This window comes from Aplidium turbinatum, chromosome 2, assembly GCF_918807975.1.
Source record: "Aplidium turbinatum chromosome 2, kaAplTurb1.1, whole genome shotgun sequence".
Classification (NCBI taxonomy): domain Eukaryota; kingdom Metazoa; phylum Chordata; class Ascidiacea; order Aplousobranchia; family Polyclinidae; genus Aplidium; species Aplidium turbinatum.
The window spans coordinates 5276972-5290493 of NC_137473.1; positions in this window are offsets into that span (position 1 = coordinate 5276972).

The following is a 13522-nucleotide window of genomic DNA, read 5'->3' on the forward strand; positions in this document are numbered from 1 at the left end:
AGGTTATAAGCTGTTTACCCTGTAATATATTCCATAGTATAAAAAACTGATTTTGTTTGGTCAACTAATGCATCACTAATTGAAATCAATTATTTACTCCACCTTTTAACATGAATCAAAGTGAAGCAATTCCAGTAAAGCTTGAAGTACTTGAAGATTGCGAACCATATAGAATCAACAACCAAGAACACGTAGTGGATGGTTCAGATGGTTGTCAAGCCACCAAGGAATCTGATCCATGTTTGTATTATCAACAAGAGTCGAATGCGAATCTTAGTTTGTGTCTCAATAACTACAAAGAAAATGATTTGCAAACAACCAATGAAAAACGTTGTTGGTGTAAATTTTGTAACAAGAGTTTCAACTGTAAGTCCACATTGAAAATTCATGAGAAAAGTCACACTGGTGAAAAGCCATGTAAGTGTGATGAATGTAGGAAATCATTTACATATTCGAGTATTTTAAAAAGTCATTTGTTAATTCATTCTGGTGAAAGACCATATAAATGTGGAAAGTCATTTGCACGATTGAGTAACATAAAAGCTCATATAATAATTCACTCTAGTGAAAGACCGTATAAATGTGATGAATGTGGAAAATCATTTATACAATCAAGTACTTTAAAAATTCATCTGATGATTCACTCTGGTGAAAGGCCGTGTGAATGTGATAATTGTGGAAAATCATATACAAAATTGAGTCACTTGAAAGCTCATCAGATGATTCATTCTGGTGAAAAGCCATATAAATGTGACATGTGTGAGAAATCGTTGTCACGGGTTGGTAATCTGAAATATCATGTCCTCATTCATTCTGGTGAAAAGCCATATAAATGTAATGTATGTGAAAAAGTGTTTTTGTGTGTTAGTAACTTGAATCGTCATCAGATGATTCATTCTCGTGAAAAGCCGTAGGGATGTCATGCATGTCAAATATGTTTGCTGCAAGTTGTTCATTTAAGAACTTGCAGCAAACAGTTTTTTAGTTCATTAAACAGTTCATTAGATGATTCACTCAAGTAAAATGCTCATATACGTGAATGTCTGATAACCATATACGTGAAGAGTCTGAAGGTTTTCAAAGTTATACATTTTCATGTTGAATATGCTTGTGCACTTTTAGTTATGATATTTTTTAATGTTTATTTTTTATTGCTAATCATCATATTGCTAACCATCAAAGAACAAAAAAACTACATTGAAACAAATTTTGTATCGAACGTTTTCGACATCACATGATGTCTTCTTTGGGAGTAGTCCTGAAAAAGACACCTTGTGATATTCCTGAAGAGGGCATCATGTGACGTAAAAAACGTTTGATATGTTTTGTTTTTTTTTCAATGTCGTTTGTTGTTTTCTCTAAATATTAGAATAAACGTAATATGTTAAATCTGTGACGTTACTTGGCTTCGTATGTCTATCTTAAGACGAGTTTTGTGTCGAATATCTCTTGACTTCTTGTTTTGTCAGGTTTCCTCTGTTTTGTGTATTTACTGTTTTATGTGTTTTCTAAAGTTCATCAGAACAAGTTTCAACTTAACAAGAATAATGATTAAACTTTGACTAAAATTCAAGTGACAATAAACCTTTGAATATTCTTCTTCGTCGTATGAGCTTTCTTCCGGACTATATGTTTAGGCATTAGGTCATCAGCCACTCGACAGTCTCCTCATCCAGGGCCTTCAATCCAAGCGTTCCATGTGGTGGTTGATGGATTGGGCAGTCATAGACGACATGGTCTACTCTCTGGTCTGTGGCACCACACTCGCATCCCGGTGAGGGAGCCAGGCCCCATCTGCACATGTCTGAACGAAAGCGACCGACGCCGGTTCGTAGGCGGTTAAGCCGGACCTTGATTATGCTTCTCTTCGAAAAGGTCCAGTAAATGTCATTGCTGATGATACTGATGTAGTTATTATGTTACTGCATCATTGGAAGACTGGCACTCATGATGTTATCCCTTTGCATGCCATATGCATGTATTTGCCATGTCTAAAAGTAAACAAAGATAAATATTACATACAGGATATCTAGAATTGGACAATATCTTAAAAGTGTAAACATTATTATATAATCCCTACGTAAAAATACGTACCTGAGTGTAGTAAGTGTTGAATCTTCATTGTCACCATACCAGATCTTGAATGCAGCTATAGATGCTTCTCTGACCTTATTTTGGGAACTCTAGACATTGCTGATAATTGCAGAATTCTCTTTCAGCGTTTCTGATTTTCGCAAACTCGTAACCAAACTTCCTTTCCCTTTTCCAAATATCGATGACGTTGTGTCGCATCCTGACCATGCATGGAGAAAAAGAAGATCTTCTTTGATATCTTTAATACTTGGGTTGGCTTCTTTGATGCTCCAGGCTTTGTTGAAGCGCTCCTGGACGAAGTAAATAATTGCACAGGAAAAGCTAACACCAAGCCAAAGAGCAGCCTACTTCCATGGGCTACGTCTTTACTTGGTGAAGAATTTAAATTCAATGTTTGTGAATGGGGAATGGGGATGGAGAAACAATAGCAACAACGAACTTGTCCCAATAATGACGGATATATGCGTATAGCACCAGAAGCATTGACCAAAGTAATTAGATGCAGATGTAAGAAATCAAGGAAAAATCCATGTGGAACGAAAACTTGCACCTGTCGTAACTATGGAATGGCATGTGTTTCTTCGTGTGGTGAATGTCATGGTGTTGCATGTGATAGTATAGTAAGTATGCTTGAAATACAAAGATAGTTTCACATCTTTTTCGTATTAAAGTAATGATTAGTATGAACGACATACTCCAGAGACTAGACGAAAAACTTAAGAATGAAGACTTTTTTTCACTTCTGCAAAACGTCGATGTTGGTACTCAAGAAGAGGAATGCTCGTACATTGAAGATGAAACGGGACAAGACGAGGAGGAAAGCAACATCTTTGACGTTTTTGATGATGATAATGATAGCTTCAATTATGTTTCGCTTACTTTGTTTAATTCTTGTTAAAGAATATAGAAGAATAAGTCCAACAGACAACAGTGACGAATAATTTCAAATTTGCCTGAACTTCATGGATTTGTTCTTTTGCTTAATCGGTAATAACTATTTTTCTGTACACTTTTAGGGTTCTGGTTAATAGAAAAAGTTGTTCCCCTTGAAAGCTAAAAAATTATGTATAATATGTCCTATTTTGAAAAACTTGAAATTTTCATATGTTGGACTCAAAAGAGATTGTGACGTCATTTGGAAAAAGGGCCCAAAAAGTGGTTTCCCATCATCCTATTGATGGGGATTTTTTTCTAAGCCATTTGCATAATATGGGGAAGGTCTGAACAACGTATCAGCTTGATAAAAAAATTTTCCCACAAACACCACTTTTTAAGCTCCCACGACTGCACTATTGCGGGAAAGCGGACTTGAGCGCTGTGCATGGGTGTACGCTTTCCGACGTACACCTGACCCACGCTGCAGCTGACTGCAATGTCTGTTTCCGGTTGTCTACTCTATTTATGACTTAAATTTGGTACTACCCATTACTCGAAATCGATCTCTGGGTAGAGGCAATTATCGTAAAGTTTCTTGCCCAGAGAAACAACAGCAAGTGCGGGTGGCTGGAGTCGAACACGCAGGCTCTCCACTGCGAGCCCAACGCGCTAACCACTCGGCCACTCCTGCCGAATGTACTGTGGAGGAGGTGGTCAAGGTCCAGCGCGCGACGAGCAAGGGAAATCATGGCTCCTTTTGGCGAAGCTCAGCAGGTTGGATGCCTGCAAGGATGGGAAGGCAGTACGTTGGAGTGGGACGCAGGCATCCAGTCACAGTGCGTAGTGTCGTTGATGGCGGTGTCAATGTAGCGGGTGGAGAGCTGCGGCACCACACAGTACTGTACTCTTTGAATATGAAACAATTCCTGTGAAGCTTGAAGTTTGCAAAATTTATGCAAAATAAAGTCACCTAACAAATGAAAAGTAACCTCATATTACTGTGTCATGCCACTACTACATCCCAGCTAGCGATGCTTGTCATTTTTGCATTAGTTCAACGTTTGCTAACGTTGGATCGGTGTGGAGGTGACGAGTTTAGCTGACTGGGGTCTAAAATTATCGCTTTATCAACGCAACTTTGTAACAAAGCACGCTTGATATCTTCAAGACATAAGTACTTTCCTGGGTATAATTGGATTTCCGCAAAATGATGATGTTGTTTTTGCTAGTTTGTTTTATTTGTTTTTGTCATTGTTTTCATGTCGTCAAGTTATCGCCTATCTATTTTGTGATTCGTGCAAAGCATGGTGCGTTGCGCTTGAAATGGCTTTGCCCGTGGTAGGATTTCTTTGTGGGGTTTTCTTTGCCTACCTTGCTCTTATTTGCTATGAGCTAAACGCATCAAGACGTGTTCCCTTTACGACCATCAGCACTCTTGATAACGCACCATGGCCGATCTTCATAGCAACTGTCCATACAAATCTTAAATATATCAGCTAAAGCTATGTGGGCTAATAAAGCTATAGCCTAAATTTATGTTTTTTATTTTTTTTTTGTAACGTTTTATTTTTTTATTTTCCCTTTACATCTTAAATTTTTCTGAAGGTGTTGCGACCGTGCCAAATTTTTTTCAACTCAATAACTTACTTTGGTCACAAGCACGTTTTAACGTTTGCGTTTTGTCGCTTCTACCTTTTTCTCGACCTTTGCTATGTTGACGTGTATTGTTTTTGATATGATAGTCAGAAATAAAAACAACTGAACTGAACTAACCTAGAAGCACAAAAAGTGACTTTCAGTAACTTTATAACTTCTTAAATATTGACCCCGCAACCATGAAATTTTGTTTCTACATTTCTTTTGTAAATTGGTGCAACCAAAAAAAAGTATTTTCGGTAACAAAAAATCGCCCTAGTGATTAGTCATTTTCACCAGTTAATTTTTTGAAAAGCCATATGAATGTGATTTATGTGGAAAATTATGTCATTGAAAATTCATCTGGAGATTCACTCTGGTAAATGTCCGTACGGTTGTGAAGAATGTCGAAAATTATTTACCCAATTGCGTAACTTGAAAGCTCATCACATAATTTACTGGAAGACGATTTACTGTTTGTGACTAAAGGTTTACCGATATATCCGCATCGCCGTTTTTTGGCCTTCTTTGGATAATCAGTTTTGCACTATTTAACCAATACCAGCACCTGTAGTAGAGGTCTGACAAAACAAAACTTGACTCAACGAATAACGCGGTTCCTCCTAGTGGAGAGTTGCTCACAGACCCAACAAAAGCTTTCACAGGCTTTGATACGGCTACCAGAAAATTATGAAAAATAGAAAATTACTTCAAACCAAATAAGAACAAAACAAACTAAAACAGAATGATAACCGATGGAGAATGACAATTTAACCAAACTGCCTAAAATGTAACGCCCCAAATCAGTTTACAGACCATCTCATATTGGAATGCCCAGTAACCAAGCTTCAAGGGGGATACCTCGCAAGCCACCAATGCAAGAACGTCCTCATGGATTGGCTGAATGAAAACTGTTTGGACATATAGCGTTATACGAAACAACAACAGCTCAACGATTATAAATATTTACAGAAGAAAACTCGTGGCCCCATTGGAGCTACTACTGGTGTTCCATATAAAGTGTTTCTAATGCTGATTGTTTTCTGGTTAGCAATATGGGGTAGCTCACGTTTGCAATTTTGTAGCATACTCTACAACAACTAAAATAGTATAGCCTAAAAACAAAAAAGCGATAAAAAAACGACTAAAAAAAAACTTTTTATGATATCAAATTTTGCCTTGTTATAAAAATATTCATAACTAATTTTGTTGCCCCATTCATGCCTTACAATGTGCATGTTGCGTCTAAACCAGGGATGCGCAACCTCGTAGCCTACTTGATTAGGATTGTATTTTTGTGCAGATTCTTTGCACTTTCATTGATATAGAATGTAACTGGTGCTGTTTATAGATTTTACTACGAACTACCGCTATTTTACATTAAATTCATCATTATGTGTTTCTAATGTTTCAGAATAATCTTATATTATATTTTCTTAAACTTATAAAACCTGGTTTCATCTTGCCAAATATAGTATTGAATTGAAATCCAAAGAAAACACCACCTTTTAACATAAATCAAAATGAACGAATTCCAGTGAAGCTTGAAGTACTTGAAGATTATGAACCATATGGCATCAAAAACCAAGAACACGTAGTGACTGACTCAGATGGTTAACCAGCCACCAATATATCTGATCCATGTTTGTGTCGTCAAAGAAAATATCAGATGCAAATATCAGTTTATACCTCAATAACTATACAACAAATGATTTGCAAACAACTAATGAAAAATGCCATCGATGTAACTTTTGTGGCAAGAGTTTCAAATCGGAATCCGCATTGAAAATTCATGAGATAAGTCACACTGGCGAAAAGCCACACAAATGTCGGGGTCCGGCTATTTTTATGTCAATTCTTACTCGCCTATTGTACAATAAGGCGATGAGAAATTTGAATGGACAAAATCGAATTATCGCACATCACTGTTGTGTAGAGTGTTTTTGTGCAGTTTTATGCAATAAAATCCGGTAACTTTAAACATGTAAGCATTTTAAGGTTAGTATTTTCTAATTCTTGCAAGGCGATTCCACAAAAAATACTATAGCAACGCATCAATCCACGTGATCCAAATAGCGTGCTTTGAATGGCTAGTTAGGAAAAACGTGTTGTGTGCCGCACACACGCGCGCGAGCGATTGCTGTCTGCTGCTGAGACTAGACTAGAGATTTATGGCTTGTGATGCTGGTTTTGTTTGTTTTTCATTTCTTTATCCTGCATTGCGAGAAAGCGGACTTGAGCGCTATGCATCGACGCTGACCCACGCTGTAGCCGATGGCAATGTCTGCTTCCGTTTGTTTACTCTACTTATGACTTAAATTTAGTACTATCCATTACTCGAAATCGATCACTGGGTAGAGGCAATTATCGTAAAGTTTCTTGCCCAGAGACACAACAGCAAGTGCGAGTGGCTGGAGTCGAACATGCAGGCTCTCGACTGCGAGCCCAACGCGCTAACCACTCGGCCGACGCTGGTTACTGAATATAAGTCTGCATAATTCAGATAAGAAGTTGTGTTCAGCTGAACTGTTTGCTATGATTTTATGGGTAGCCACTTTAACAAGTCGAAATTCTGCCACTGCGAATGACTACAATGCAACCGCCAACCAATCAGAACATGTTGTAAGAGGCTATCGTCCAATTGTGACCCTTCTAGCACTCATCCAGAGAATTAATGCTTGTTTTGGACTTTATTTGGTAATTACAGAAGAAAAAGAGCAATAGCAGTGGTGGGAATCGAACCCGCGTCAATGAAATAACTACTTTCTAGCCCTAAGCCAACCAGCTGACAAAAAATCCATCACTGAATTTGCTTTCTATCATCTTCTTTTCGCCATTTTTACGTCACTTCAACCGTAGCTTATGATTGGTTGGCGGTTTCATTCTAGTCATTTTCAGTGGCAGAATTTCGACTTGTTAAAGTGGCTACCGATTTTATGACCACCGTCATTCTGGCAGAATAATTTTTACGCTTTCCGCCTAAAAAAGTTATCCGTGAATAAGTGCGAGGCATAAAATGCAACCTGACATACGTTCGAAAAATCTTAAATAAAACTACAATCCGCAACACGTGTTGCGGATTATAGTTTTATTTGAAGATGTTTGAAGAGGTGTCAATTATGCAAAAATCTTGTTATTTTAATGTTTATCGTAAATATATCCTCCAGCATCTTTGAACCGTTCTGCTGGGAGTTCCTTCCAAATGCCACCTATTGGTGCACATCCCTGGAAAGGTAATTTAATACTGAATCCAATGCATGTAAAATTTAAGTGGCACGTATTGCGGATTATAGTTTTATTCGAAGACGTTTGAAGAGGTGTCAATTATGCAAAAAATCTTGTTATTTTAATGTTTATCGTAAATATATCCTCCAGCATTTTGAAGCGTTCTGCTGGGAGTTCCTTCCAAATGCCCACCTATTGGTGCACATTTCTGGAAAGGTAATTTAATACTGAATCCAATGCATGTAAAATTTAAGTGGCACGTATTGCGGATTATAGTTTTATTCGAAGACGTTTGAAGAGGTGTCAATTATGCAAAAATCTTATTATTTTAATGTTTATCGTAAATATATCCAACATCTTTGCAGCGTTCTGCTGGGAGTTCCTTCCAAATAAAGCTGACCTTGTTGTGGGTAGCATTTAGCATTGTTAACTGTTAAATTTTCTAAAAAGCCTAAAACTTCTAAAAAGAGAGTAAGAAGCATGGAAAGCTCTTCTGTCATTGAACCCTCCAAGGCGCTTCCGACTGCTGATTTACCAACACTACGAGATTTTCAGTTCAGTTCAGTTGAACTTGCATTCTGTGCTTTCTTGAAGGTGATACTGAAGTACTTTACTACTGTAGCCTTTTCTCTGACAGGTTTTGATTAAGCTTGGTAGTGGCATGAAACATAGACCAATTCGCAGAGGTGGGCAGTAACTAGTTACAAAAGTAACTAGTTACTGTAACTAGTTACTTTTTGAGTAACGGTAACTTCGTTACTATTTTCCAAAAGTAACGAAACGCGGTAACTAGTTCCTATTTTAACACTTTTTCAACAGTTACAAGTTACTTTTGTATTGAAATTTTAGTTTTTAATTGCCGTTTATTTCTCTGCACGTGTTTGTGTCTTGCTTAGTGCGTGTTTGCTGCGTTTTGCGCAATAATGCATTTTTTTCGCAGATGTATCGGCGCAGCACTGTGCATGCGCAGTTCTACTTTTGTTTTGTTGTCTGGTGGAGAAGGGTTGCCATATTGGCGAATTGATCGCCAAAGTCCAGAAATCTGGCGATTTTTTAAGACGTTTAGCTTCATATTTATGATTTAGCTCTTTTTTGGCGATTTTTTTATAACTGATTTGGCTAAATTAGTTGTTTTTGGCAATTAATCAATATGTACCAAAGACAGGCAAGACACAACAATGCAACAGGGTTGAGCATTATAATAATAAATTTTACATATTTACAAATGAATTTAACAGTCAAACGTTTTCGGTTTAACTTAAGCCCTCATCAGGAACCTGAAAATATTTATAAAAATGCAGTAAATTTCAACTTCTTGAAGGTAACTAACTAACTAACTGACTTTAAGCATCAAGAAACACGCAGCGATTAAAAGAAATTTGTTGATGCTTATAGTCAGTTAGTTATAGTTACCTTCAAGAAGTTGAAACTTATTACATTTAGTGTAACGCTTGCAATGCCTCTAAAAAGATTGTCTGACATTAAAACCAGCAACAGCATTGCTGTTTGCTTGCCGTTGGTGGACGTTCTTGTGGAAGCAATACAAACCAGATTTGGTCATTGGTTTGAGGACAGCGACTGCATTCCACCTACAATTTAGACTTATCTGTGTTTAATGCCTGATCATTAAGCGACACTGCTGAATTGAAGACAAAAATAAAACAGAACATGCTTCAAGCAATTGAAGAAGCAAACTGGTCTGCTGAAGAGGGGAGCAGCAGCGACGCTGAAGTGGATGGTGGTAGGTTGAGCCACGGAGGACTTTTGCACCACTTTACGCAAATACCTAAAAAAGAAAGCAATGCGCGTTGAATCTGTTACAGGAGTATTTGGAAGCGGACCCTGAGGACAAGTTAAGCGGATCCAGATTCACAATTAGACCGATGAAAAAACTGTTTTAAAAACATAACACTCCCATTCCGTCAAGTGCTGCAGTAGAAATATTGTTTTCATTGCAGCACTTGTTCATCACCAGACTATTCGTTCATCCCCGACGCCGACAGACGCTCCATCGACCTGACACTACCAAGACAGGCATGGGTGCGCCTCAACCGTCTCCGTACGGGCGTCGGGCTTTTCCGCTCAACCATGCACCAATGGGAAATGACCGCTTCCTCCTGTGAATGTGGTGCCGAGGAACAGACCGCAGACCACATCATTGATTGATTGATTAAATCTTTATCCTTGGACTGGGAAAGCTTCTTGCAGAACTTAATCCTGGCAGTTTCGCATACTTGTAGAGGCTTTAAATCACTGACGCAGGCCCGGTCACCGAGATTGACAGAGTGAAGTTTCCGATTGTTGAAGTCTTGTTGCCGGGAAATTATTCCATTTATTAGATGCCGCTAAATAGAGAGGAGTCCATAACGTGTGTTGCTCAAGCGCATGCCCTGAGAGTCGAACCAGTGCCGCTTGATCTTGAAGCTTTTTTGTTCCAGAAGTGACGCGCTAACCAATTGAACTATCGGGGCGGACATCATCGATGACTGTAACATCTTCAAGCCACCTAACGGAGTGGAAGGTCTGCGCGTCATGGATGATGAAACCAAAGACTGGCTGCTCTCTAGTAGCCTTCCAGTGTAGTCCGGGAACATCGTGAATCTGGGGCGGTAAAAGGATAGACTTTCAGCCCCAGGGGCTCACACAACGAAGACGATTGGGCAAGGATGGACATTTTAAAGCCCAAAAGGGCAGGCCTGAGTGACGAGCACTTTGAAATGCTCGTATTCCTCAAAGGAAATAAACATATAAGCCACTGAGTATTTTTTTTAAATAAAACCTTGTTGGTTTTGTACTTGTGCTGTTATATGTTAGCATGGTTGGCTCTAACACTATATATCAAACATTGCGGTTAACCTGGACTTGCATGCAGAGCTGGCCAGGTGCAGAATTTTATGTTCAGATTTGTGAGTAAGTAAAAGTAACTAGTAACTGTAACTAGTAACGGTAACTAGTTACTTTTTAAAATTGGTAACTGTAACGGTAACTCAGTTACTATTTTGGCCAAGTAACTGTAACTGTAACTCAGTTACTTTTGAAAGTAACTTTGCCCACCTCTGCCAATTCGTATATTTTCATATGGATGAAGGGTAGTTGTTAAAATGCTAATGTAGGCTATAGCTTGCATTCAATGAACAGTAGGCTACACCGTACAATAACCAATTAGCAGACACTTCAAAAGCTTAATGTGTTGAAATAATTCATTGCACGTTTACAGAGATAAAGCACTTATAAGGAATTATTTTTTCAGAAAGCTGGAAAAAAGCTATTCTCTTTTCAAATGAAAATCGCATTCCTAAAACAGAATTGAAGTTTCTCCTCTCCCAATGTTATCGTGGAATAGAAGCGCCGTTATACCAAATTGGGCCTCTTAACAAAAGGACAACAAAAACGCTTCAAAAGAGAGTTTACAAAAAGGTGAGTTCTTACATATCTTTTCAATTTTTTTTGTCTAGTATCTTTCTATGACATGTAGCCTACCAAACTTTTGTTCGATCACAAGCTTGTATAAGTACATTCTTTGATAACAGGGTCATGCAGAAACCAGGTTTCATGTTGTGTACTGGGGTTGGTCAGTTGTTGTCATTGACGTGGCTCTTCTAACAACATTTGTTGATTGGAGCCATATGATAAAGAGAGTGGGGTGCCAATGCCAATGGAGATAAAGAGAGTGGGGTGCCACTTACTGCCAATTCTACAACACCACTTCACCATTGCGGATGTAGTGCAACCAACTCTAGATAGTGGGTGGTTTGAGGATTTTTCCTTTTCCTAAAGCATTTCCTCGAAGGAAAGTGATTCAGATGTTCTGATTTCTATGTCTGTAAATGCAGGCTGGTGCTTTAACTAAAGCTAGTTGACCTAGTCGTGTTATGTCGAGAAGATTTTTCTTGACTATCACTGATTTTTGCTGCTATTTGTCCAAAAGAGTATATGTTTGGCATATATAATTTTTCGTTGTGACAGTCAGAAATAAAAACAAACTGAACTGATTTACATGGATTATTTTGTGTTATTTACATTTATCATTCACACAAAAAACTTGATTTTCAAGAGCCTCAAACAACAGCGAGTAGATAATTTCGCTGCAGCAAAGAAGTCACAAGTGATAGAGGAAGAGAACTGGAAAAAACATCAGTTTTCTGCAGCAATTGATGAAAAAAATGACCCTCCTTTCGAACCAGCTGCACCTGGTACATCTGAATGTGACAATGCCCCGGTATCCAGTGATGATCCTGCTCTGCGATCTTTTGCTATGAACATGTAGCCTACCAAACTAGCCTACCGAATAGAACTAGCTATATAACATGTAGCCTACCGAATCAATTTAAGTGACACGTATTGCGGATTATAGTTTTATTCGAAGACGTTTGAAGAGGTGTCAATTATGCAAAAATCTTGTTATTTTAATGTTTATCTTAAATATATCCTCCAGCATCTTTGAACCGTTCTGCTGGGAGTTCTTTCCAAATGCCCACCTATTGGTGCATAGGGGAAGGTCTTGACCTATGAACCGGGTTTACCCATGATCCACACCCTTTCTGTTGCACTCTAGCGTCAACTTGTACCATTTCTGAACGTGCTAATGCCTCAGAAGGTTTCTTGGAAAATTTTGGGTTAGAGCTGAAAGGCGTTTTCCAGTTGTTAAGGAAGTTCTGTTTTGAGCCTTCCAGAGTAAAATTTTGGTGCCATTGATTTTTTGTTCTGGTACCTAAGGTTTAGCTCAGTGCAGGAAGCTCTATTTCATATATGCAATGGTAGGCATTAGTGCTGAATCTTAGTTAGACTGTGGCTAATAACTTGCTTTAATTTTTTAGTTCTGATGCAAAGCATACCAATCAGGCTGGTCTTGACCCATGAACCACCAAGGAGCATGACTCTTGAGCCATGGTTCATGGGTGATGCCATTATGTCATAGTATGTAGGACTGTATAGGCTGTATTATGCTGTAAGGTTTAAGTGTAATTTAGCTTGGTTAAGGGTTAAGGGCATGTTCAAATCATATTTAAAATTAATATGTTTTCACACACTAAACCTTTGTGATTTCATATCTCTCACTCTACATTTGAGAGTATAAATACTTAATAGGTAATGAAAAGATTGGATTGCGCGCTTACAAATTCATCGCAAGCTGGGTTTCTTAGGTTTGTCATGTAATCTTAATATTACTATACCTACATTTTAAGCTGTGGCTATATTTACACTATATAGTGTAATAATAACCTCATGGCTCATGGGTAATTCGGGGTGGTTTATGGGTCATTACCAGCAGCACCCTTGAGCCACTTTGGAGACTTTCAAGGAAATGTTCATAGCTGATACGCTATTAAAGGTATTGATCTGAAACTTCCCCATGATCTGCCTCAATAGTTATGTTAAATACTTTAAAAATTTGAGCGTTCTATCTTCAGCAAAAAAAAAGTTAACGCAAAAAATCTAAAAAGTGGCTCGTAGGTCAAGACCTTCCTCCCTGGAAAGGTAATTTAATACTGAATCCAATGCATGTAAAATTTAAGTGGCACGTATTGCAGATTATAGTTTTATTCGAAGATGTTTGAAGAGGTGTCAATTATGCAAAAATCTTATTATTTTAATGTTTATCGTAAATATATCCTCCAGCATCTTTGAACCGTTCTGCTGGGAGTTCTTTCCAAATGCCCACCTATTGATGCATATTCCTGGGAAAGTAATT